Genomic DNA, 23,967 nt, shown 5'->3' with positions numbered 1-23,967 from the left:
AATGTAACATCTCTGTGTACCTTCTTTTTAATAAGAAGAAAAATTATATTTACAAAAAATATAAAAGGACAAAATAAGCTTCCCAGCAGGAAAATACATTACAATCACAGTCTGATTCTGACCCAAGCAAAATAATACAATAAGAACTCATCTAAAGTAAAATGAAGTACAGGGGCTGGGGACAGGGGTCAAAGGGTAGAGCACTTGCTTGCCCAGCACCAGCCTCTGAATCAAAACCACAGTACTGCCAAGGGATAAAATAAAGTATTAAACTTAAGGAAACATGCAAATAATAGTATGAGGGATAACATAGATGTACACACCTGTAATCCCAACACTTGGGATACTAGGCAGGAGAATTATGAAGTTAAGATCAGACTTGGCTATATAATGAGACTGCAAAGAATAAAATAAATCAAACTATATTTTTAAAGACTAGGGTGTATTTCAAGTGTAATTCAAGTAGTTTTGAATGTGCAAGGAACTGATACAATGCACAAAAATTACATGCTTTGATAACTACAACGTTCAGTTACACTGCAGTATAAGGTACCCCTTGGCTGGAATCTCTCCTGAGGAAACCTAAGGCAGTTGATGCATCTGTCTTCTTGGCTGGACTGAGGGTGTTGCTGGGCAAAATGTTTTGATCTCCATTCTTGAATCCCACTTACAACTCTTTTTTAGTAGACCACCTACAAATCTCTCCCATCTCAATAACAGGGTCTTCTGTGTTTCAAGTGAAGTTATCTTTGATATCTCTTAGGGCTCTCCTCCCCTTTGTCTGGAACTGCTCTGTTCTTAGGCCCACATTCAATAGCTTGTTCTGAGAAGAGTGGTAGTTATTTTGCTAGCCTCCTCTATCCACTGCCATTTCCTCCTCAAATTAGTCTTTGGTATCAGTATGAGTCTGCTCAGAGGGTAGAGCCAGTCTGGGCTGGCTTTGAACCGTGATCCTCAGATCTCAGCCTCCTGAATAGCTAGGTGTGAGCCACTGGCACCCAGCCATCATTTCTTTTTTCCAGGAAAATTTAGGGGGATTGAATAGCACAGCAGCACATATATTTGATAGCAACTGCCCCAGGGTGAACCAGATGCTCAGACCAAACCTCTGACCTTGATATTACCTTTGGTATCCAACAAGATGTTGTTGGACTTAAGGTCTTGGTGTGTGATTCTATTCTAGTGTGGGTAGTGAACAGCACTTATAATTTGTGTGAAGAGCCTCTTGGTTTCATCCTCAAATAGGTTGCAGAATTTTCAGATCCAACCCAGGTGGTATCCTCTACTGACCAGTTCCATGATGAAATACACATACTCTTCCTTCTCCATCACCTGGTACAACCTCATGATGTGTTTGTGCCATACCGTCTTAAAAATGTCCACCTCATTCTTTAACTGATGACTGGAGAACTCTCCTTTCAGGAGTATTTTAACTGCCACTGCCATGTGTGTGAGGTGAGGATGGGCCAGCTTCACTTGTCCATTAGTACCATGGTCAATGAGCTCTTTCATCTGGTATTGTTTGATGATCTCCTCCTTCAAAGATCTGGAGGATGATTCTTTGTATTCTTCCATGCTTCTGCTATGGTGACAGGCAGCAAGTCTACCTAAAATTAACTGAATAAAATAATGAAAAACCCAGAAAAAGTAAAAATAAATACTAAAATCCAAATAACAACTCACCCCCCAGCCAAAAATATCATGGATTTAGCTTTGAGACAGTCCAGTGGGTCAGCAATCAAGAGCTCCTAAAGGTGTTAACTGACATAGGTTGGAGTATAGTGGCTTCCTATATATCCTGCATGACCTCTCAAAATGGAGCTATCACAGCCCAGCATAGTGACATCATAGAGGAAATGGACCAATCAGAGTCTGGGCCAGTGAGGTCAGAGAAAAAGTGGACCAATCATAGCTTGCCAGCATTGCTACTGTAGCTCATAGGCTTCAAAGACTGTGGCTAAGGACTCCATGTGGGCTTGAGGTTGCTCTGGTCATATTATGCCATTCCTGAAACCACTAGGACAGTACTCAAAGTCCTCTGACCTTATAGAAAACTCCTGAATCTCATAAATTGCTTCTGTGGAGACACTAACCAATAGCCTCCATTCTTGATGCCCACCTTATCCTATATCTTGTTCCACCAATGAAATGGCAAAAAGGCCTCTGCCTTCTCAAGGACAGCTGTCCTACAACTTGCTCCTGAGGGGACAAGGTCCAGAATATCTGAGCCACAATCCTCACAATTCACCTTCCTGGGTAGTTAGGATTATATGCCTGAGCCATCGTTAGGTACTTAGCTCATCGCTCACATTTGGAGGAAGTATATATATTTGTTAGAAAGGTTGGTATTAGATATGTCCTTTAGCACCTTAAATTTGTTGCCCTTGCTGTCTAATAGTTAATCTAGTATTGGATGAGAAATTTGTCATAATATCATTGAAGATAACTTGTGTGTGATGAGTTGTGTCTCTGTGCTTTGGGAGATATTCTGTCTTTGACTGTTTAATTAGAATGGGTCTTAGTGTGGACCTGTGTAATTATGTTAATTGACTTCTTTAAGCTGCTAGATTCCTGCATAGAAGGGTTCATGCTTTCAATCAAATTTGGGATGGTTTTGGTAATTATTCCTTCAAATACTATGTATTTTTTTCTCCCTGTATGTTATATATATAGACACACACACACACACACACACACACACACACACACACACACACACACACATTATACATACAATACATATTCACATTGCCTATGTGAATACACATGTATATGCCTACATATTTATATTATATACATTTATATACATATTTTTTTTCACATGACATCCTCTTTTGTGATTGTTTATGGAGGAAGTCTAGATTGATCCCAGCTACTCCATCAGAGTTAGAGTTAGAAGTTTTCCATTTTATTTCTTGGTGAAAATTTTCTCGGCAAGGATATTTAAACTGGTACAAATCAGAGCTAGCCTCTCTCTCTCTTTCTCTCTCTCTCTGATTTCCTGCCTGTCAGGTCTCTGAGCACAGGACCATGGCTTACCAAGTTCTTCTAGTGTGTGCTGTGATCTTCTAGTGTGTCCACTGTCATGTTGTGCTTCAAAGGCCACCACGCCTGCACCTGGAAGAGGAGCTGTTCCAAAGTCAGCCTACACAGGTGTGCCTGCCTCTTTCTTTATGTCAAAGCCCCCATAGCTACTGGGGTGGACATAGTAGATGCCAATGTGCCAGGACTGCTGACTGCTGACTGTGGGCGACTCAAGCACAGCCTTTTTTACCCAAGTCAGAGGTCTGCGTTGGATCCTGGGGGCATTGCCCTGTTAGTGACTGTGCTAGGAGCAAGGCTGTGCACTGCAGAAGCCTCACTGTGGCCTGACTTCTGGGGAACAACATATGTCAAAGGCTTCTCTGGGCTCTTTTCAGAATACATGGGCATGTTCAGGAAGCAGAAGCTGACTCAAGGGGCCCCTAAACACAGGGTGGGCAATGGACCTTGGAGGAACAGGGCTATCCAGTTTGGCAGGGGGACAGGTGATGAGCCTGTATTAGTAGACTGCCGGCTTCCTAATGAAAAGTTAGACTTTCTTGCTACCCAGAAATATCCCCCTAAAACTGGATGCACCAGAGAGTCCCATGCTGGTGAGGGGCAAAATCCCAAAGACCAAAGTAGACAGACCAGGAGTACATGGTGCTCTTGGTGGGCAATTCAACGCTGGCACTGGCAGGAGGAGCTGCGGGTTCCCTAACACTGCATGTCCAGGGAAGCCAGAGCTCAAGCAGACACCAGGATTGGCTAGCTGTACACTAGACAGGATGGAAGGTGAAACCTTGCTGGATAGCTTTGCAGAGTCTGCAACTTGAGGCACCTGAAGGCACAAGAAGCTGCCTAGCATCTACTCAGACAAAGAACTTGGGGACAGCAGCTTTCCCAACTTGGAAATGAGTGTTCAGCTCACTAGAGGATGCTTGGTCAGTTTGGGTCTGGGAGGAATGGCAGGCCTGCTGCTGGATGGAGCAGATGCCCCTTCCAAGGCTTCTGGGGAAAGGGGAGCTCCTCAAAATGGGCTCATGGGAAGGCTGGTGTGTCTTTCCCAAAGAGAGCACCTCCAGCTTGTTTGGCTGTTTGCTTGGGTAGGGAGTCGCCCCTAGGGGACAGTGATATTAGGAGACAGTGTTTGTGAGATTATCCCCAAATGAAACAAACCCCTGAGGGAGCAAAAGAGTAAGGATTGCTGAACTGCCCACAGAAGGTGGAGTTGAGGTCATGGCTGCTTCTGTCTTGAAGGACCCTGAGGCTTTGTCACCAGAGGACAAATGAGTGGACACTGGCATGGAGCCTGATAATTTTAGGAAAATTATCAGAGAGCCCTACTTAGCTTGCATGTCACTCAGCAGGACTAATACTGGGTGGGGAGTTTGGGCTGTTGTCGGGAGCCCTAAAGGGAGTCTTTCTGCATGATAGGCTTGACTATCTCTCTGGAACATCTCGAGGCTGTTTACAGAATCTGGTCTTTTCATCCTGCCCCAAACAAACACCAGGTAGCTGCTAACGACCACCTTTTCACACTGCCCTAAGCAAACATCCTGCAGCTGCTACCGCCAATGAAAAAGCTTCCTTATTCTAAACATATAAATACCCCTGTGTGAAAAATAAAAATTTGCATCTTGATCAGAATCCTTGTCTTGCTGTCATTCTTCGTGTCTCTTGTCCCTTCATTCCTTCTTGCTTAGGTTCATTGCCCTCTTTGAAGTCCTGCGGGTGGGGATAGGCTGTAAAACTGGGTATTACAGCTTGTTCTTTTTGAAAGGCTGAGGACTCCTTCTCCTCCTTCTCAGACCTTTATGAGGTCTGAGAACATTATGTGATTAGGTGTGGTCCTCTGAGCTTCATCTTTGGGCTGCTATAGGGCTGAGCTCTCCCTCCCTGCTGTCCTGGTGCTCTCAGGATGTGGGCTGGTGTCTGGCGGGTAGAAAAGGGCAGTGTGTTTACCCCCTGACACTAACTGTGAAGAACTATAGTTGGCAGGGAGGATTGTGCCATTGGGAGGTCTGTATGTTCTTTGAGTAAGGGAATCTACACACCTCAGAGCACATCTTGACTTTCTCTCTGAACATTTGTTTTTTTTTTTTTGGAATAGTAGTCTCTGAAATGCCTAAGAGTTCTAAGGCTCCAGAAGCTTTCTTGATTTCCAGACATGTCCCGGGCTTGTTCTTTTTCATCTTACACAGCTCTAACTTCCTCCTTTAGTCGTGGTCTACTGAGCCCTTTGGCTCTGGCCTAAATGAGAAAAGACAGGCAGGGCTGTCTTGTTGCTAAGGAAAAACAGACAGGGCTGTCTTGTTACACAGTTTCATTTTATTCTCCAATGTTGGTAAATAAAGCCATCAGATTGGACTTCAGGAGCTGCCCAAGATCATTGCTCCATCCTTTTTCCCTGCTCTTACCATACTGCCTTTCCATTTAAATTTATTTTCATTTTCAATTTTTGTATTGGTGATTGAATTTAGGGCTTCAATAAGCCAAGCATAGTGATGTGAACCTAAAAGCTTAGCTTTTGGGGAGGCTGAGACTGCAAAAGTTGTGTTTTCAGATCAACCCAGGCAGAATTCTTTGAGACCTCATCTGAACAGAAGAAGCTGTGTACAGGGGTGTGCACCTCTCATCCCAGCAGTGATGGGAGAGGAAAGTGGGAGGACTGAAATCCAGTTGCACACCTGAGCAGGTAATGAGACCCTGTCTCAAAAACAGCAAAAATTATACAAGTGTGGCTCAATACTACAGTGTGTATCTGGAAAACATGAGGCCCTGAGTTCAAACCTCAGTACCATAAAAGGAAGACAACCAGTTATGTTTGGAAAGCTTATTAAAAGTAATCTTTTTTAAAAAAATGTATTTTGATATTGGGTTTGAACTCTGGGCATTGACATTTTACCTTAGTGAAAATTTTCACATAAGACTGAACTTTGTTTTTTTGGGATACAGTTGACCCAGTGTAACAATAAGATGTACAAAACACTAAGTTGAAAATGAACTTTACAACTTTGGTGGGGGTGGGATGGGAAGGGTATTTTGTGGAGGTGGGAGGGAAGGTAGGGTAGGGAGAAAACAAAGGAGGAGGTAACAATGATCAATAGGAAATGTACTCAGTACCTTGCTCATGTAAATGTAACCCCTCTGTCCAGCATTTTTACAATAAAAATGTACAAAAAGAGACTAATCTTATACTATTGAGCCACAGCTCCACTTCTAGCTTTTCGTGTGTGTGTGTGTGTGTGTGTGTGTGTGTGTGTCTGTGTGTCTGTGTCTGTGTGTCTGTGTGCCAGTATTAGGCTTGAACTCCAGGACTGGGCACTGTCCTTGAGCGTTTTTGTTCAAGGGTAGTACTGTACCACTTGGCCCACAACTCTCCTACTGGCTTTTTGTGGTGAAGGTGATAAAAAGTTTTGTGGACTGTTCTTGCCCCGGCAAGCTTTGAACGGAGATCCTCTGCTCTCAAACTCCTGAATGGCTAGGGTTATGGGTGTGAATCAGCAGTATATGGTAGGAGAAGTGTTCTTAAGCAGAAATAATGTGGATGTGCTGACCTTGTGCAATTTGGTGGCATGCTTTTTTTCTTAGAAAGGAATTCCTTTACTGGGAGGCCAGAGGTTACCCTGGAAGCTAGGAAGGCAGAGGAAATGCAATCTCCTATCTCCAGAGGGACCTTTGGTATGATGGTTGTAAGACCATCATCTTCCTTTATCAGAGCAGATATCTATGCTAACCTGAAGGTAACATTGTTTTCTTCATCAGCTTTGTCTTGGTTGCATTAAATAAGAAAATTACTTGATAACACTCACCAAAGTTCACCAGAGAGAGGGGGGAATGAAGCTTTAAAGTGAGGCATTAGATACTACACGAATATACCAGAGGGGGCAAGGAGAAATGAGAGTTCATAAATACAGATTTTTATTTAAACAAAATAGGGAGATGACATGAATATATGTCAGTACTGGACAAGTGTGCTCAAAGCTTTCTAATAAACTAGCATTTAAAGGAAGTATTTTTGTGATGCAGGACTGCCATATTACCTATGTAGATTGTCTAATCCCTTCACTGTCTTCCCAAGGGAAGATACTGTCCCTCCAGCTCAGAGCAGAGCATCTAAGATAACATCTAGCAGTGGAAAATCATTCAAACAGCTGGTGAAGTGTGGACAAGCTGCTCTAATCCTGTTTCCACCCAATTCTAGCCTTTGCTGTATAGAGTTCACAGATCAGGGGAGATGCTTGAGAATACTGATGGACCCACAAGTGTGTGTGTGTGTGTGTGTGTGTGTGTGTGTGTGTGTGTGTGTGTGTGTGTGTGTGACAGTACTCATATGCCAGCATGGGGCTTCTTTTGGTCTCACAGGTGTTTACTCCTTCTTCCCCAAGTCTACTGAAAAGATTTGTCTTTCACTGCCTGAAATGCAGCAGAGGAGGAAATGATACCCATATTCTCAACTGGTAGATCAGATGGGTCCTTCTATGTGCTCTGATTTATACTAATGCTAGTGTTAATACTAACCCATGCCTGGGAATATTAGCTGACACTTTTTGTGTATTTTGGCACTAGTTTTTTTTACATGGATTAAGCAAAAAATTCTCATAAGAATATCAGGACATAGTGTTAAGTATAACATTCTGTATACATACAAACACACATATTTGGCAGCAGTCTTCATTATGTAAAGTGGACCACGAACTGTAGAGAAGTTCAATGAATGCCTCTCAGGGACCAGATCCTACAGTCAGCACTTTGGAGCAGGGACTCACAGGAGTTTGACCAACAAGTTGGAGAAAAGATGATGTGGATCACATGCCATTGTTGGCTACTGGCCTGATCTGGAGGGATGCAGGTTTTGCTATCCTAGCACTGTCCCCCATGGCCTGGCCTGGCCTGGCCTCACCCCAACCCCACCTAATCTTTGGCACAGGAAGGACAGTTTTGTCCTTTTGGCCATACGTTCATCTGACACATAAGGTTGGCTCCATAGAATTTCCAGAGGACAGCAGGAAGATATTTAGAAGATACATTAACTGAGGTCAAAAGGGCAAAGACTTACTGTAGGTCTCACATTTGGTTAATAGTGGGGGTTTTTGACTCCTTGATTCTCACAATGCTCCCTTAGAAAAATAATCTTGTAGATTGGAAAACAAAGAGGCAATTTAAAAAATCTATATGTAATGTTAATTTTTATTCTTGAATTACTAAAATGCATGCAGAACCTGTCAATTCAAGAAGCACAAAATGGCAGATAGTGTGAGCTTTACCCCTGTCCCTCTACTGTGGCTCTCTTGTTCCAACCTGGGGTGACCACTGCTACTAGTTAGTTAGGAATTCCTACATCTAAAGTAAATGTTCACAAAAGGAGACTTATTGTCCACAGCTACCAGAGGTCCACCAAACTGCTAGCTTAGAACAAGGCCAAATTTCCTTTCACACTATAGAGATTGAAACTTCTACACTCAGGTTCATAGCCCTGAGCCAAGTCTGTGCTGGAACCACATGACTGAAGGTGATAGCTCCTAATTCACCAAGGAAGAAATCTTCAATAGCTGGAAGTCCGCTCTCTGCCTTTCCCAATAGGTCACAGTATCAGCTATGAGGACTAAGGAGTTACACAGGATTTTCAGAGATTACTAGACATTGGGGCTTAACCTTTGTAATGGCAAGTTTTGCTTCAGATCAAATACTGGGCCTGCACAACAGCAGCAGCTCAAGTGGAAGTGATGTCCAGAACTTGTGTAAATGTCTCAGAACATTTGAATTTTTTTTTTTTTTTTACCGAATTGTCTTTTTTCCTACAATCCACAACTGTGGCCAACTGGGGGCTTTCTTACAGATAGCTGACAGAAGATACAACACTGGATCTAGTTTATACCTCTTTCTACAGACTTGTTCTGGAATATGACTGTTGCAGTCTTAGATTTACAAGTCCACTTTCTATCCCTCTCTCTTTCCCCACACTCTCTGTCCTTCAGTGGACAATTCAAATGTAACTTGTTGAAAAAGAATCTTGGAAAATTGTCTTAACGTTAAACAGTAGTGTCCACCTTTCAAGTCTGCCAATATTGTTAACCCAGCTGGAGAATAAGCAAGATAAAAAGTAAATGCACAAACAGATGCATACACCGACACACACACCTACAGCAGATAGTCACATACATACACAGAGACACAAAAATACCCCACAGGACATATAAACCTTGTTCTCTTAATAATTTAAATAGACAAAAATATGTGATTCAGGTAGGAAATCACTAGGGTGGGTGTACACCTGTGTGCACGCGCGAGCACACACTCTCTCATACACACACATACCCCCCACACACACACTGGAGCTTGAACACAGGATATGTGTAATGTCCCTGAGATTTTGTAATGAAAGCTGCCACTTTACCCATTTGAATCACAGCTCTACTTTGGCTTTTTGATGTCCAATTGGATATAAGAAACACACTGACTTTTCTGCCCAAGTTGGCTTCAAACCACAATACTCACATCTCAGCCTCCAGACTGGTTGAACAATTTATATTCTCACTAACAGTGATAGAGCTCCCTTTGGCCACATCCATGACATCATTTGTTGCTAATCACTTTAAAAAACATTTTTATTGGCCTTCCTTACTGGGGTGAGGTGGAATTACAGTGTTGTTTTGGTTTACATTACTTATATGTTCAGATTTGTTGAACATTTCTTCATGTATCAAGTGGCCATTCTTACTTCTTCTGAGAAGTCTCTCTTTAGGGCATTACTTCATTTAGTAATGGGGTGTAATTGGGGTGTTATTTGAGGGTTTCTTGGGGGCTAATTTTTTGTGCTGTATGTATATTTTTTCTATTAGGCCTTTGTCTGATGCAAAGCTCAAAAAATTCTTCTCCCATTCAGTGGGTTTTCTATTTAGCTTGTTATGTCCTTTACCAGGCAGAAACGTTTAAGTTTCATCCAATACTATTTATCTAGTCTTTCTTTGATTTGTTGTAATTCTGGATCTTTACTTAGAAAGTTTGGACCTGTGTTCTAGGAGCCATGGTGATTCCCCTGCCACTTCTTGTAATTGTTTCATGGTGTCTGGCCTTATATTGATGGCTTGGGATATATGGACAGCATTAATTTGATCTTCTTACAATTCCTTGGTTCACAGAGACTGTAAAGTGCTACCCTTTCTAAGTAAGATGAGGTGGTTCCTGGTGGTTTGGAAGGAGGATGGCTTCCCAGAAGTGTGAATATGGAAATCATAAGTGGGAAGCTCAGGCATTATTATAGTAATTACATATTTATTTATAAGTACATTGAATCCCGATCAATGACACTTTTCTCATCATCTCCCCCATCCATGAAACTCAATTCCTTCCCTTCAATTTTCCTAGTTTCATTGGATATGCATTGAAAAATATGACTTCATTCACCTGCTCCCCACTTTTGAATTTTCAGTTTCTTCATACTCATTTTATTGTACTGTTAGTTTTTCCAATTAATTACAACATTTAAAGTCTTTCTTACATTTACTGTACTTTGTGCAATATGTTTATGTATATGTGCACAAAACCTTTATGTGTTTACTTGTATATTTAAAAAGTGGACCTATCTTCCACATGTGAGAGAAAACATGCATCCTGACTTCACAAAAATTGTTCCAGGTCTATCCACTACTTTACAAATGATGTAAAAATCTAATCTAAGAGTAAAAATCCTCTGTGTATATATACCATATTTTCTTGATCCATTCATTTATTGAAGGCATTTGTGCTATATCTATACCTTGACAATAAACTGTTATATGGGTGGCCTTCCTTTATCCTGATTTGTAGTCCTTTGGGTAAATGCCCCAAACTGGTATTCTGGACCACAGGGTAGTCCTAGTTTGTTTGTTTGATTTTTAGTGTGGTTCAACAAGTTCACATTCCCACCAGCCCTGTATTATGTTCCTTTGCCTGCACATCTGTGACAAACACTTAAGCCACGGCATTACTTCCAGCTTTTTCTGTTTAAGTGGCACTGTGGAATCAAACTCAAGCCTTCATAAATGTTAGGCAAGCACACTACCTCTAAGCCACATTCCAAGCCCTTGGGTTATCTTTTAAATGCCATTTTTTATCATGAGTTTTCCACTGTCTTGCTCATTCTGGCTTTGTACAGTGATCCTCAGATCTCAGCTTCCTAAATACCTATGATTACAAACAATGAGCCACTGGTGCCTGGCAAGTGGTGATTTTTAACCTACTTTTAATTTTCCTCATTAATGGAAGAGCTGATTAGGTAACATGAAGAAAGGAGAAAGCCAGAGGCAAAAGCAAAGTAGTGGATACTAGAAAAGGACAAAAAAGTGTTACAAAAATTGGCAAAATGAAGTAAAGGTTGCAATTTATTTAACAATAGAAGACCAATGTTGCTTTTTTATTTTACAAACATCCAGTGGTTACATACTGCTGGTACATTCCATTAACAGTAGGAGAATGAGGGGACATACAAAATGTTTACTACATTTGAACTTTTCTGTATACTAAACTTATGCCAACACAATTTATTGTAAAAAATGCCAAAAAGGCCAGGTGTGATAACATATGCATGTAATTTCAACTCTTAGGAGGCTAAATTGGAGGATTGAAAGTTGTTATATAGGTTATACCAAAAGTACGTCTCAAAAATAAAAGAAAGGGAAAGGAAAAAGATGAAAGGGAGAATAAACAACTCCAACCAAATATTTCATGGTCAATTGTGTCAAAGAAAATACCTTCTTTTTTTCCTTATTGTTAGGTGTCAAACCCGGAAAATTGCCCATTGTAAACAAGTCTTTTACTACTTGAGTATGCCTCGAGCCTTTTTATTCATATGGTGTTTTTTAATTTGTTTGGTTGGTAGTTTTCATTTCTTTTTTGTTTTTTTTTCTTTTTATTTATTTTTTGTGAGGATAGGCCATGCTTAGCTCAGGTTAGTCTTCTACTTGTGATCCTCCTGTTTTTACCTCCTGAATAGCTGGAATAATTGGTATATGCCACCTCACCCAATATATCTCTTATTTGACTACTGCAGAAATTTTTATTTTTTATTTTTTTAAATTTTATTTTATTTTATTTGAGAACATACTGTACAGAGGGGTTACAATTACATGGGCAGGATAATGCATACATTTCTTACCAAGCATTGCAGCCTACTCCTTTGTTTACCCTTCACCTCCCTTCCCAGCCTCCCCCCTCCCCCCTACCCAATCCTTCTCCCCTTCCCCCCCCCCCCACACCGACATTGTAAAGCTCGTTTTTGACATGACATTTTGTACTTCTCATTGTTGCAACAGGTCCACCTGAATCCTTAAACGACTTGTTTGTCCCCATCTCCTCCACAAGTTATGCTGACATCAAATATAGTGAAAGCGGGGGTTATACTGTGGGGGAGGGACATACAAGCAACAAAGAAATAATCTTATAAATGCATTAGAAACACATGCATGAGAGAAAAAACATTAAAATACATATTTAAGGGTTCGTTTTCCTAACATCACATTATCTGACCTTTTCCGCTTGACTCATACATATACTATATATCTCTTATTTGACTACTGCAGAAATTTTTAAAAAGAAGAAACACCTCCTAATTAACTTTATAATCCCCATGACAAAATGAGAATGTATTTATAGTAATTTTATTCATGAAGAGAAAGGCAAAAAATCCTAAACAAAAGAAAATATGTATCAGAAATGAAGGACCGTTTACATTTATCCTTTTTCCCTCTTTCCTATGCGTGTGTTTTCCTGAAGATTTAACACTGGATTTACACATGGTAATCAAGTTATTCTAACACCAAGCTGCAACCCTACTTACATAGTTAAAATTTAGAAAACCTAATGCAATTTATCATACTGAGTAACAAAGAAATCCCATATATTCATCTGAACAGATGATGACACAAAAGTATTTAATATTTTAATATTTCTGAAAACTCTGAAACTGAAGGAAAATAGCTTTAGCTTATGTAGAATATCTATCAAACACACACACTGTTTTTTAAAAATTAGCTGAGGTATTTCTGATGAAATCAAGAGATAAATTTGTTTTCAGTGATGGAATTCGATGACACATTTGATGTTTTAACGAAGAAGAAGAAGAAGAAGAAGAAGAAGAAGAAGAAGAAGAAGAAGAAGAAGAAGAAGAAGAAGAAGAAGAAGAAGAAGAAGAAGAAGAAGAAGAAGAAGAAGAAGAAGAAGAAGAAGAAGATCACAATGGAAAGAAAACACTGTAATTTGTGAGCAAGATGACATGGTAGTCTACATAAAAATTCAAACATGTTTACAGGTATACACCAAGAACTATTCAGTAAGTTGGTTTAACATGAAGTCAACCAATGAAGAAATAAAATCTATGCAAGGAATTTGTAGCTGAGTGGTAGAATATTTGCCTATTATCTGTGAAGGGTCCTTGATAAATCTCCTGCAAAATTGGAAACAGACCAAAAATTTAAAAACATAATACATGAAGGACAATAAAGCACAGGGTTCGGGGCAGGTAAGTGGTTTACTTCCAAAATAGAAGTAGCAGCAGATGATTTTGGTGGTACGTACTTGGAATCCAAACTTCCATTTCTTTGGTGGTTCCAATGTTCAAGACCAGTCAGCTAAAAAAAGCACAACAAATAAACAGGAGGAGGAGGAGGACCATGAGAGAAGAAAAAAATAGAGATCTGAAACAAATTAAACTTCATCTGGATGGTGGAAAGAAGTCTGTCAACTATATTGTTTTCTTTAAAATAAGTTTCTAGCCTTTCTACCATATGAGGACGCAGCAAAAAGTGAGCACATTAAACCTGGTGAAGCTGACCTCTCTGTATCTTGAATTTTCTAGGTTCTAGATCTTGTCCTTCAGAATGTCTGTTTACTACAAATACCTTGCTCTAAGCTATTGGGACCTGGAGTTTTGTTATAGCATCACAATGGCATTGAAACACCCAGATATATCTCTTTCTCTAAAGGATGTACTCTTTCTCTAGCTGTAGGAAAGACTGATGGATTTGGCAGTCGGAGAATTCAAGCTGAGGACCTCCAATTTGCTAGGAAGGGGTTCAACCACATAAGCCCCTACTCCATCCCTTGTCCTTCACTTTGAACATATCAACACAATAACTTATGGATTTCAAGGTTTCTGCTGTAAACTATCTGATAAGAAACTATCATGGGGTATGATGATGCTCTCTTTTCTCTCACTCCTATAGATGTTAGTAACCCACTCCATGGTGCTGTATGGAATAGGGAATTTTGCTACATTATCAGAAGATTCTGAAACGATACCACTATTTTTTTTTATACCAGGCACTCCAGGTATAAAAAAAAGTCCTTGAATATCTTGAGTGAATTGAAGAGGTTTTTAAAAGCCAAAAGTTAGAGCAGCTTTTCAGATTATGAATGCCATGTAGCATCCTACTGGATTTAATTTATAAGTAAGAAAACAGCAGCTTCCATGACCCACCTAAGCCAAAAATGTTCTTGGTCTTAGTTTCTTTGCATTTTAATGTAAATGAAAAAAGTGCCAGTTTATTGATGTATAAGAGGACTCTTAGCATTACATATTTAAATAGTTGTCAAAATTCACTGAGTTGAATAGAAAACATGCTTAATTTATATTAAAGTTGTAATGTGTTGTCATTAATACATGGATGTATAGTATTAGTAAATACTGAAAAGGAAAAACTTATTTCTACAGAGGATTCATCTTGGCAATAGTCATTTTATAGGAGGCTAATACTACTTACCTTCAAAAATATCTGGATCCACTTTAGTGAGAGTTTCCCAGTTGGACACTGTCATGCATCCCTTTCTCCTAGAAATACATAGGAATCTACTTTGTTATTTGAGTGTTGGAGCAAGCTCCAAAACCTACACATGTGGTGAATGGAAGCCACTGGTGGGTATATGTTTGGTTCTTGCATATGGCCAGGGATCTAGCAGGATCAGGCCTAAGGAAATGGGTTGTACTCAAGGACAAAGTCTACTGGCTGATGTCCCCCTGGGAGCAAACACTAGGACCTGGCAGCCACCAAGGACAGAAGGCATTGGCTGATTCCCTTGTACTTCTTGCAACACTGCAATGGCAGCAGCAGTGGCATCCTATTCTACCCTCGCATCCCTGTGGAAACCTTGGCAGTAGTCCTCCAGGCTCAAGACCAAAAGAGCCAGTTGGCTCATGCCAAGCTGTGATTGATCTATTGCAGCCATTGTGAACAGTCTCTGCAATCTATTACAGTGCTGGAAGTTCCTGGTGACCTGCTTGACTCAGTGCTACGTTGACAATTGTGTGTGTTTGTGTGTGTGTGTGTGTGTGTGTGTGTGTGTGTGTGTGCGCGCACGCGCGTACTTTTTGGGGGCAGTGGGAACTTTGTGTTGTTTGGGTTTGGGTATTTCCTTTTGGTTATTGCTCTGGGGTTTTTATTTTCTTAGCCAAGTTTAGGTAGATTTACTCTTTGCCATCCTAGCAGAAAGATGGGAGAACACAGTGAATTATCCTCAAACTCTTTAGAGGAGGAGACCTTAATTGAGCAATACATTATGAAGAAGATCATTGGCTATGGCAGGATGAGATTTTCATTGAATAATACAGTGTGAATGCAATCATTGGCTATGGACGGAAGAGGTTTTCAGTGAACAATACAGTATGAAGGAGATCATTTGCTATGGTAGCTATCCAAATGTAAATTTGACCTAGCACCACCTCATAAACCTCAAGATGGTAGTGAAGGGAGAGTTCAACAATTGTCAGATCAAAATTGAGATGGATATTATTAAGACTTTCCATCACAGACACATGATCAGGTCGTACCAGGTGAGGGAGAAGGATGAGCACCAATACTTGGTAATGGAACTGGCCACCCAGAGACCTCCTGAGATAAATGTGAAAATCATACCGCCTATTCAATAATTAGGTTGTTCAAACAGACTGTGTGTACTGTGCATTACTTTAACAAAAATAGAAATGCACACTGAGACCTTAAACCCAATAGCATCCTGTTGGATGACAAATGCAATGTGAAGGTCAATGACTTTGGCATAAGCACAAGGATTACCCAAGGGTGGTTGCTTAAGGACATATTTGGTACCTTGATTTTGTCCCTATAAAATATTCCTGCAGGGCTGGGAAGGTGGCTCAGTGGTAGAGCGCTTGCTTTGCATGCATGAGGCCCTGGGTTCAATTCCTCATCACCACATAAGCAGAAAAAAAAGCCGGAAGTGGTGCTCTGACTCAAGTGGTAGAGTGCTAGCCTTTAGCTGAAGAGCTGAGGAACAGAGCCCAGGTCCAGAGTTCAGACCCCACGATTGGACCCCCCCCCCAAAATATTCCTGCATGAAAACCACAATGGCTGCAAAGTAGACATCTGGTGCTTGGGAGTCATCTTTTGTATTTTATGGAGATGGCAAATTTCCCATTTGAATATATGAATTTTAGCCAGATACAGATAATTGTCTTGGAGGTCACGTATATTGCTCCATTCACCTGTCTCCAAAAGGACAAAATATCATCTTGAAACTGTAAACTGCAGACTCAAAGCATAGGCAGAGTATAGAACAAATAATGGAGTTTAGCTCAACCAAGTCGAGGAATATTTCTTATATCCTGATGAACCACTATGTAATGAGCTGAACCCTATTATTCTTGCACTCATGTGTGACATGAGTTACAGCCTGCTTGATACCCACAAATCAATATTGGACAGGACATTCAATGAAATCACGGCCATCTATTTTTTTTTTATTAAAAATGACTTAAACTAGAATGCCAGCAGCAAAATTAAGTCAATGCCTACAATTGTTCCAGTACGTCCATCTCATGTAGAAATTTACACCTTTCCTGTTCCTCTACAATGGAAAACCTGACTTCCTGCCTGTCATTGGAATTTCAATTGTCCTATGATGACAAACCAACAATACTGAAGAGAAGTGCCACTCTTCCTTCCATTCTCCTCTGCTTCCTGCAGAAGAACTCCTGTTCCAGTATGATCACACACCATGAATCTATGGTTTAGTTTAGTTCCTCTTTCTTCCTGAGGAACAATGGGAGATGCTGGTAAGAGGACAAAGTCCTTCCCTTTGGATAGCTGGACAATAAGATCACAAATTCTATCTCAAATAAGAGACAGGATTGGAGGAGAGTTGCTAGCAGTATACCTACCACTATTTGCAGAATATGATGCTGTGTGCAGGCCTAAAAATAACATTCACAGATTACAAAGAAAGTTTTTTCAAGAGAAAGGGTTCAGAGCCCTTCCATAATAAAACAACAGTACCCAGGTCTTCAATTCAATTTCACACTGGGGAATTCCAGCTTGAATCCTTATCTACAGACTTGGACAGTTCATCTAACAATCATTCATCATTTTGGATGACATGGACAATACCCATTGTCCAGGTAGGTGTTTTAGTACTTTAAATATTGGAGAAAAAAGGTCTAGGACGTATCAAAAATAAGGTTTTCCTTTTTGGTTTTCCTTTTTAGACTACAACCCACATAATATTTAAAGAAAGGATGGATATGGGAGGAAATCTTTCAGTTCTTCGTTTTTTTCAAGTTTACTTATTGAATCTTTCAGTTACTGAACCTGGCTTAATTTGTGAGGTATACACACACATACACACAAACACACACACATGCACATATATATATATGTCGGGTCTTCATCTGTCCAGCGAAAGAGGGACGGAGTACGAGGAAAGGTAAGTGCGGCCTCTCACCCGTTCCTCATTCTCCCTCAGCCCTGGAGACAATCAGATGCAGCAGGGAGTTGTCAAGCAGGAAAACTCATTTATTAACACAGAGCAAGCCATTTTAAAGCAGAAAAAGAGTGGGTGGCATGGCAGGGGAGGAAGAGGAACAAGTCACTGTCAAGGTCACACCCTATCATGCACCTAAGCTTCCACGGGCTGTTTACACACTGGACATAAAGCAAATTGGACTCTGCCCACTCAACTCCCTCTCAGCGCCATCTTTGCTGCCCATGTGCTCTACAGATTCCCCCTTTTTTGTTTTAATGCAGACCCACCTCCCAGTTAGTTATCCTTTCCCCTCCACTGTAAAGGTTATTTTAACAGGATTACATTGGTAAGGATAGCATTGGCTATGCAGGGGGTTCAAGGCAAGTCTGGGGGGCGAGATTTGCCAGATAAGGATAGGGAGGGCCCTTGTGCATGATCTAAGGGCCCATCCCAGTTACCTCACATCCCCACCTAGCACAGTAATAAACAGTCCCACCACAGAAATGTCTGAAGCAGTTCAATTAATTCCTTGGCATATATAAAAGTCAGTATCTCGTAAGGTCATCCTCTTCAGAATATGGGAGCAGCTTGGGTATTGGGAGTTCCACACATGCGGCATGGTGCATCCTCGTGGGACCCCACACTCAGGCCATTCTACTATAGTCCAGAAAAACAAGGAAAATTTAAAACAAATTCTGCAGACATAGCAAAGGAATCCTGGGCAACTTGTGTCTTTTAAGTAAGACAGTTCCTTGTACGTACCTTTAAGCAAGCACAGGGGTCAAAATGACCTTTGAGCTTTACTGTCAGCTCCCAAAGGCTCCCAACATCTCCCCAGTCTTTGTTTAAAGAAGCGAACCCACCTGTCTTAGGTTGGGTGGACCACCTTGTCTGCCTTACCCATCATTGGGAACTTCTTCAAAGCGAAGCTGAAGGCCCTGTCTTAGGTTGGTCAGACTGACACCCCCCTCTTATCCATCTCTGGCTGCGATTCCTCTCGGGGAAATTTATTCACTTGGAGCTTTATCTTATGTAACTGGCTGGCTAAGCTCATAAGAGTTTTGCAAGGAAGTCATAGAAAAACCATCAGCAAAAGCATTACCAGGCCAAAAAATGTCATTAGCAGTCCTTTTACATTAGTCAAGGATGGGATAGCAGTCTTTGCCACTTCAGAGTCCAGAGGGGGGTCTTGTTCTAATCCAGCTATTTGCCTGTGGGGTTGAAAAAGACCTAAACTGGAAGCATAACAAAAAGTGGTTGTTTAGCAATAAGTATGGATTCAATAATGCTGCTATACGAGCAATTAGTAAAAGAATAATTACAGCAGGTAACATTAAAATAATTGGCTCCTACAGAAATATTAAACAGTCGATACATAATGACATAGGTCATTATGTATCAAAATGAAGGTCAGGCCACCAGGTCGAAGGGACAGCTTCTCTTGTGGTGCTATTGATGATTTCTGCATTGCCAGTGCTGATCATTGCCCGGGTCACCCATTGAGGTTGATGCAGATTCCATAGGGCCACTGCCAAAACTGGGAGGGCCAGGACAGCCAACAGCTGGAGTATCAACAACTGCAATTGTTAGAGAACACAAGAGCTTCTCAAGGGCTGGTTGCCCTTGGGGATGGTTAGTAGTTATCTTTCTGGCTTTTCTCTTTTAAACACAAGCCTCGGCCACCATTAACCATTTTTCTTTCCTTGTTGGTTAGCTTATCCTTAGGCATCCTACTGTATAGAGGAGATTGGTAAAAACTTAAGGTTCCTGGCAGGGATCCAAATGGGGGCTGTCTCCCCTATGGGAAAAAAGAATCCAAATCCCCTGCCCATAGTAACTAGGGGGTCAGGTCTTCTCCATTTTTGTGTCAGGGGTCCTTCCACCTGACTTTCACTTGGGGCTTAGAGTTTAGTTGTCCCCATTGCTTCCGTAATCTGGATTCAGTTGCCCCTTTTGAAAAATTTAAAATGTTAACGGTAAGCAAAACTATCTGTAACTGTATATGGGGGCTAACTCCCCCTTTTTGTTTTAATAATTGCTCCTTAAGACATTGGTGATTTCTTTCTATAATTTCTTGGCCTTGGGGATTATAAGGAATTCCTGTAATATTTAATGTGCCATTTGTCAAAAAACTCTGACATTGCTTTACTAACAAAACAGGGTCCATTATGGGTTTTAACTTGTGCTGGTAGACCCAAGGTGGCAAAGCATTGAAGAAAATGTGCTTATGAATGTTTAGTTCTTTCTCCTGTATATGATGTGGGCCACCATGCTCCTGAGTAGAATCTATAGAGACAAAGATATATTTAAACTTGCCTAAAGCTTGGAGATGAGTAACATCCATTTGCCAGAGGATGTTAGGTTGAAGGCCTCTGGGATTTACCCCTGGTGGTTGTAATGGGGGTACTTTTAAGAAGGGCTGGCATGTTTTACAGGTATGTAATATCCTTTTGAGGTCCTTTACAGGAATCTGAGGAGATCTATGCTGAACACCTCTCCAATTAATGTGGGTTAAATCATGCAAACAGGTAGCCTCTTGTAACATTAATACTTGCATGCAAGTCGCTAACTGGTCTGCCCAATTATTGCCTAGGGATAAAAACCCAGGAAGTTTTGAATGCCCTCTCAAGTGCTGAATATGAATAGGGGCTCCCGCCCTTCTAATAGGCCTTTAAGGATAACCATAAGAGGGGAAATATTGTTTTCATTCAGCTTACTATGTGCCTGGGGAATATGAGGAAGCAAGTTAATCATATATAGGCTATCAAAATACAAATTAAAGGGTTTTTGAATGTCCTGAAGAGCCATAATTACGGCCTGCATTTCTTTATATTGTGCTGACCCTTGACAAGGTTGAAATCTTTGTTGGCTCGGGGTCTTTTGTTGCTCCTCAAATGCTGCATATGCAGAGCCTGCTTTACCTCCATCAGTAAAAACATGGAGGGCTACAAGTTTAGGTTTGGTCAATGGCCACTGCTCCACCCAGATAGGGCTTCTGGGCTTCTGGGGACAGTGGCCTTTAGGATTGGGGGTGCACCGAGCGGGTCCCCTATGTTCTTCTCTGTAATTATGAAAGTTAAAAAAATCCTTTTCCTTAACTTCCTCTAGATCCTGTTTAAGCCTTTGTGCTTCTTCTCCATCCAGGATATCATCATAGGCTGCTCAATGGTCTGTAGTGACCACGACTTCCATTTGTCTTAGCGTGTCTTGCCCTAGTAAATTGGCAGTGAGGTTTTTTGCCACTAAAGGGCATATCTTTCCCTGTTCTCCATCTGGGCTAGTCCATTTCATAAGGGCGACTGTCTCTTTGGACTAGGAGTTGCCCCCTACCCCCCAATATCGGGGGCCCATGTGCAAGCTTAAAGTCCAAGGGTACTTCCTCCTCCCTGAGTATGGTTTGATCTGCCCCCGTGTCAATTAAACAGTGAAACCTCTTTCTGCCTATGAGAATACTCATTTTAGGGTGGATTCCTTCTACCAGGGGGACGGTCCAATGGACCTCAGTCACCCAGCCACGAGGCTGCCTGGGCCTCACAGCAGAGGGGGTTCCTCCTTGAGCTAACGGGGCTGGAGGATGCCCCTCCCCTAGTTTAAATGCTTCCCATTTACAAAAAATTTGGATCGATAATCCTTTTTCCAATGGTACCCCTTCCTGCACCTGGGGGAGGGTGTAGGGAGCGGTTTGGACCACCCAGGCCGGTTGTCGGAGGGATTGTTGTGAATAGTCCCTCTTAAAGTGCCTCTCCTGCCCACATTTAAAACAAGTCCCTCTCCCCATTGGTCCTGGAGTTCCTCGGCCCTGGGCTTCCAGTGCCTGGGTAATAGCCTCAGTCATAGCAGATGTCTGAACCTGTAAAGCTAAAGCTAATGATTGGGACTGGTCCTGTTGCATTACCACATCCTGTGAGGCCACCACCCACCTGCTCAGGGAACTCTCTCTCAATCCCTTGCAAGCCATGTGGTGGTCTGCATTCATCCTTTCCCAGACTAGCAGCTTTATAAACTGATCTCGGAGGTTTCCTGCTGGCAGCTTGTGGTTAATACTCTGTTAGAGTTGGTCTACAAACTCAGCTAGAGGCTTACCCGGTTTTTGTCTCACTCCTGCTATGGGGGACTCAGTAGTCCAATCATCCAGTTTGTACCAAGCAGCAAGTCCTGCCTGCCTCACCTGGTCACAGTATGGGCCGGGTATTGTGGCCTGTTGGACAACCAGTGTAGTACCCTTCCCCCGTCTCTGTTAACATGGCATAAATAATAGGTATCACGGGTTATTCTCTGCTTTCACTCTGCATTCCCCCTTAAAGAAAGCACACCGTTTAATAAACTGAGAACTGGTAAGGACAGCTTTGGCCACATCCAGCCTAGGGACACATGGGTGAAAAGCAATGTCCTGTAATAGGGTTTGAGCCCAAGGAGAATTTGGGCAGTACTCTGCCACCGCCTTACAGAGCTCTTTAAGATCCTTAGCTTCCCATGGATACCATTCCAAGGACCTATAAGCTCCTGGTGCCAGAGTGACCGGATACGCTTAGAGAAGTGAATTCTGTGGCCTAGGGTCCAGGCTTTCCGGTGGCCCTTTACTTCCAGGGTTGGCCTCCGAGTAGGTTACTTCCCCAGCCCTCGGCCCCTCCATGGAAGGTCGGTAGGGGTCCGAGTCTTGCAGGTCCCTCTCGCAGGGAGGGGGCCTAGGACCATCAGGGGCACCTGAATCAGAGGGGGTAACCTTCACCCTTGTTTTGACTTCCACTGTGTATGTTTCAGTGCATTCTCCGTCGAATTTGACCCATTCCTTTTCTTTCTCACTTCCCAAGTCCTAATCCTCCTTTACTCCTTCTAAGCCTAATGTTGCCTCCTCCTCCTTCTTCTGTGAGATAGTATTACCCATACTAAGGGTTTCACTTACCCTGAGAGACCACTTAGCCTCGGCCGGTATCTTTTCCTTTCGTGCCCCACGTTGGGCACCAGATGTCAGGTCTTCGTCCATCTATCCCACGAAAGATGGACAGGGTCTGAGGAAAGGTAAGTGCGGCCGGCCACAGACCCATTCCCCAGCCTCCCTCAGCCCGGGAGACAATCAGACGCAGCGGGGAGTCGTCAAGCAGGAAAACTCGTTTATTAACACAGAGCAAGCCATTTTTAAAGCAAAAAAGAGTGGGTGGCATGGCAGGAAAGGAAGAGAAACCAATCATTGTCAAGGCCACACCCTATCATGCACCTAAGCTTCCATGGTCTGTTTACACACTGAACATAAAGCAAATTGGGCTCTGCCTATTCACCTCCCTCTCAGCACCATCTTTGCTGCCCATGTGCTCTACAGTAAATCGGGCTCTGCCCACTCTCCTCCCTCTCAGCGCCATCTTTGCTGCCCACGTGCTCTACACACACACACACACACACACACACACACACACAGTATATATATACATACATAGTATGTATATATTTCACAAATATATTACATATAAAATATATCATATAATATTATATATGTAAAAAATACACAATTTTGGAGATGATATGTCATGGAATTCTCTGCCTTTGCTTTAAGGCAACATTCTCCTCATCTCAGCTTCCTAAGAATCTAAGATTATAGACCGGGACTAGGCAAAAAAGATTTCCTTTTAAATGCTACCGAGAGCCTGTCTTTAATTTCCAAGAAACACTAGAAACTTGAAGATAATAGAATGACGAAGTGAAATAGAACACTTCACTCACTGGAAAACTTTCAAAATTTATTTTAGACAAAAATTAGGGTCAGTGTTTAGATCTATCCTTGAAAAAATTAATAAAATATTAAAGACAGGTATAGATCCCAGTTAGAAGTGTGGAAGTAAGAAGAAGGCCCATAAGTTCAAGACCTAGTACTGGTCCATAACCATATATTTAATGAAAATTAATTTTGTAGGCCAGAACTTGTTTTTTTTTTTTTTCTTTTGTGTTCAGAGGAATGTCTGCATTATGTGTAAGCAGACTGCTCTACAAGGTATCTTTCTGGGTTATACAGTAGTTATTACATGGCTCTATGTAGACATTCAGCTTTCTAATGATTTTTTTCTACATAAATCAATAATGTTAATTAAGTGTCACGAAGAACGCCAAACCTCCATTTTCGTGCCCATCTCCATCCTTGTCCTCCCTATTGTCCAGCAGTTTGTGTCAGTCAGCATAACTGAAGCTGGCACATGGAACAGACATGGACTCGATGGATCCTGG

The 23,967-nt window shown here is 41.6% G+C and overlaps 1 pseudogene; it reads right to left on the bottom strand.

Annotated features, from left to right (window-relative positions):
- Positions 1-14,817, bottom strand: part of LOC122124526 — a 55,349-nt pseudogene extending 40,532 nt beyond the window's left edge.
- Between the last annotated feature and the right edge of the window lie 9,150 nt (positions 14,818-23,967).

The sequence above is a fragment of the Dipodomys spectabilis genome, unplaced genomic scaffold, assembly GCF_019054845.1.
Source record: "Dipodomys spectabilis isolate Male_0828 unplaced genomic scaffold, ASM1905484v1 ptg000239l, whole genome shotgun sequence".
NCBI lineage: Eukaryota > Metazoa > Chordata > Mammalia > Rodentia > Heteromyidae > Dipodomys > Dipodomys spectabilis.
This window is presented reverse-complemented; position numbering and strand designations above follow the sequence as displayed.